Consider the following 4,420-nt stretch of genomic DNA (forward strand, 5'->3'; position numbering starts at 1 on the left):
CTTGGAAAAAAAGCAGAATGTACACCAACATCATGCTATTGCCAAAAAGGCACACATCATATCAGTTTGTATGGCCAGAAGGACAGCCTGTAGGGAAGACGAAATAAGCTGTCAAATCAACTCTGTACTACTGAGACTTCAGCACTCCCAGCTCCGAGTGACACAGGACCGAGTGTCCAGTTTGGGTACCACACTGTGACAAAACAGGCAGGTGTTGGGGAATAAACCCACACGAGGGGAACAACTCACCTGCGCCATCCAAGCAGGAGGACTGAAAAAATTGCAGTGTCTAGTCTAGAGAAGAAGGAATTGAGGGAGACATGGCAACTGACTTAAAGTTTATACAAAGATACTTCAAAGAGGAAATGAATAATTACCCTATCTGTGGTGGAGAAGAAATGAACTATCAGCCCATCAATGGTGCCTGTCGCTACATGGGCAGTGAGGAGAAGACCAGTAGAAGGATTGGCCTTCTGGTCAGTGAAATGGAAAATCGAACAAAAATAACAAGAAGCGGCGAGTATTTTTCACTTGTCTTCACTGTGATGGTGGCTAGGGGAATACGTTAAATAGCACCAACGACAAGTGGGTAAAAAGTCATTCTAGATTTCAAAGCACTGAGGCAAAGTCGGTGCTTTCAGACCAGGTAGGCTTGATGAAATTCATCCTGTGATGGTTGGAGAACCGGACAAAGCGATGTCAGGCCCACTGCCAGTTATCTTTGAGATCTCTAGAGAATGGAGAGGTTCAGAAGACTGGAAAAGGCCAAATAATATTGGTTATTTAAAAAAAAAAAGAAGGATCTGAGGAATTACTGGCCAGCCAGCATTACTTTACTGCCTCCCCCTGTGATACTGGAACAAATAAACATTAAGTAGAGAACTCACATTTGCCATTTGCCAAAATCAAGTCAAACCAATCTTTCATGGTAGACTAACAGGCCTTGTGGATAAGGAAGTAACAATAGATGTTATATATTTTGACTTCAGTAAGGATTTTTATTCTGCTTCATCTGACAGTCCTACAAATAAGCTAGGAAACATGGGAAACTGGATCTGCTTCTACTGTTAGGAGAGTCTGATGCTGATCAGAAAACTCTAAGATTGGTTTTCAATGGTATGCTCTCTATCTGGAGCAAAGTATCAAGGAGTCCTGCAGAGATCTGTTCTCGGTGTGGCATTAATAGTTTCTTCGGTGATTTGTACAGTGGACTAGAAAGTGTGCCTATTAAATTTGCAGACAACACTAACCTGAGAGGGCTTGCAATGCATTTGGAAGACAACATGAGTATTCAGATGATCTTGATCAAGGGGAGAAATGGCCTGAAAGAGTAGAACACCATTTAACAAAAGCATGAGCAAAGTTCTTGCACTTGGAAAGAAATAGCGAATCTCACCAAGTTAGGATGGGGAATAGCTAAGCAGAAACCTCTGTTTTGTCAGTGGTCCCCATCAGGTCCAGGACCTTCAGCAAAGTACTCGCCACCATCAAACTCAGACTGGCTGAAGGACGCAGAGCCTGGAATAGCCTTTTCAGGAACTGTACAATTTGCTTTTCTCACCTCTCCAAGAGTTATTGAGGCCCCCTCATATTTCAGTTCTTGCTGACAAAATATTTACACTTCGTGTACAAGGGTCCATTGATTTTGCTCCATCTCCTTAGATCAGACCCTTTGCTTTCTACCTGCAAACAGAAATATTTATGGCTTCAGCAGGATACTTATCCACCAACAGCTATAGCTGTGGTTGTCCTGGACGCTCTGCCACCACTGTCACTTCTGGTTCCTTTAGTTGCATCACAGTCTTTCCGGACTGTAAGGGATAAATGGGGCCATCCAGCTTTTCCTTCTGTCTCCTTTGCTCTGAGTCTAAGACCTAGAAAGTCTCACTCTGCAAGGTCTCTTTCTGTACCTTCAAGTGGAAGAACACCCAAGCCTCACTCTTAGGCAATGGCAAACTGTGGCTGAGCCATGGAAGATGCTTTCTGAAGGCCTCCTACAGGCTGTCTTCAGACTGGTGCAAGTGATACCATGAGATTTTCAGTAAGATCAAAGGATTGCTTAATGTTGGAACTGGTTCAGTGATGAGCGCTGCTTTGCAACAGTCTCTGTGAGCCTGAAGGCAGCCAAGAACCAGGGAAAAGAAACTGCCTTCCCAGGAGACGAGAAAGAGCGGAAGAGAAAAGGAGACAGGATACATTTTTCTGTAGTGTGTCTTGTCCCCGCAGGCAGCAGCAATGACCATGGGTGCATTTCCTATGGGGCCTGGTTTTGCTGCTCATACTGAGGAAGGGAGGCTGTGGGGATGTTTTTACAGATCAGAGTCCCTGCCCTGAACCAGTAGGACAAGCTGAACTGGTATCATAGGCTGGTGTCCTGGGCATACCCCAAGACCCTGAAACAAATGTGTATAAATCAAAAGTGCTTCATCTTGGCTTCTGCACTGCTTCAGTCTCTGATGGCTTTTGGACTTCTGCCCATGCCTGATCTCAATGCCTGCACTCCCCTTCCCCGTGTCGCTGTGCAGTTTATTGTTTTTCCCAGGAGCAGCACTGTCCGTCTGTTCTTCTTGAAAGTAATTCAGGATTCTGCCCAAAAGCCTCCTCCCTCAGTCTCTCTCTTCCAGTTCTCTTGCTAACCCTTGATCACATGGAGCCTATGCAGGATCGGCATTTGGTAAGAGCAGGTGAGTCCTGTTTGTCATTCCAGGGGCTTCATCCTAGGATGACTACAGCTTACAGGCAAGCAGGGAGTATATCATAAGGCAGACATCTGGAAGAGTGGAATGTACTGTGCCGGTGTTACGTAGTGTCTGCAGCCTCGGTCTCCATGTGTAAGAGTGGTTGCGTAAATGCCTTTTCAAGTGTCGCCATCTTAATGCAGCTGCCTGACAGATGTAGGGCACTTCCACGTCAGTGCCTGAATGGATCATGGAATCACAGAATGGTAGGGGTTGGAAGAGACCTCCGGGGATCACCTAGTCCAACCCCCCTGCCAGAGCAGGTTCACCTGGAGCAGGCTGGACAGGAGCACCTCCAGGCGGGTTCTGAATATCTCCAGAGACGGAGACTCCACCACCTCTCTGGGCAGCCTGTTCCAGGGCTCTGTCACCCTCAAAGTAAAGATTTTCCTCATGTTGAGACAGAATTTCCTGTGTTCCAGTTTGTGCCTGTTGCCCCTTGTCCTGTTATTGGGCACCATTGAGAAGAGTCTGGCCCCATCCTCCCGATGTCCTCCGTTTTGGTATTTACAAGCATCGATGAGGTCCCCTCTCAGTCTTCTCTTCTCCAGGCTAAACAGACCCAGGTGTCCCAGCCTCTCCTCATAAGAGAGGTGCTCCGGTCCCTTGGTCATCTTTGACCCCCTAGTCTCAAGAGCGCTTTCAAGGGGAATCTTCCAGTAATCCCTGCTTGCTGGACTTCGGTTTGTACTGCAGAACAGTCTTGGTGCGCAAACTAGATTCCTTTCGGGTGGCACTGAGCTGGTCGGGGTGCTGTACACAGCAGCACACTTCACGCCTTTCAGCCACTAATTGGTGCACGAGCCCACAGGACCAGGGAAGACGTAATCCAAAGTGAAGCTCCCCAAACACGTTTGGTGGGGGTGTTGGATTTCCAGCCCCAACTCTATCGCTTTAGAGATTTGCTCCTCTTGAGCCATTACTGCTGGCTGTAGATATCATCATGCATTTCAGAGCAGTAAGGAGAGCAGTCAAGAAGACCTACTGCCAAAGAACAGCGTCTAAAACAGCACCAGACATCAGGTTTTTGGATAGATGAACTGCACATGGAAAGTCTGGAGAGGACCCTGCAGAGGAGCATATTCCTTTTGGAAAGGAGAATTATAGAATCAGAATCATAGAATGGTGTGGGCCGGAAAAGATCTTAAAGATTGTCTAGTCCAACCCCCCTGCCCTGGGCAGGGACACCTCCCACTAGACCAGGCTGCTCAAAGCCCCATCCAGCCTGGCCTTGAACACTTCCAGGGATGGGGCATCCACAGCTTCCCTGGGCAATTGAGATGGGATTTGATTCTGAGAACCATTTATTTCCAGCACCCTAACGTCACCAGGGGCAGCACACGCCCTGCAAACCCCGCTTTGGGCTTTTCCCGTTCTTTTAGAGGCCCCGCGTGAACGAGCTCTGCTTTCCCAGGTGGTTTGCTCTTCCTTTGGAATCACACGTGAAAACTGACGACAGCTGCAGAGGAGCTGACATTCCTATGGCTTATCCGAAGAGATCCCGTACTTCCCACCTGAACGGAAAGGACTTTTAACCTGTCACTGCGACTCTGGCCCTTTAAGGCGCTCTGGTGCGGCGCTCGCGGGGCGCCTGGCCCTTTAAGGGCTGGCCCCGCCCCCTCGCCCCGTGAGCCCCGCGAGCCCCGGCGGCCCCAGGTACGGTGCTGGGACGGGAGGGGCGG

This window comes from Rissa tridactyla, chromosome 1 (genome assembly GCF_028500815.1).
Source record: "Rissa tridactyla isolate bRisTri1 chromosome 1, bRisTri1.patW.cur.20221130, whole genome shotgun sequence".
Taxonomy (NCBI): domain Eukaryota; kingdom Metazoa; phylum Chordata; class Aves; order Charadriiformes; family Laridae; genus Rissa; species Rissa tridactyla.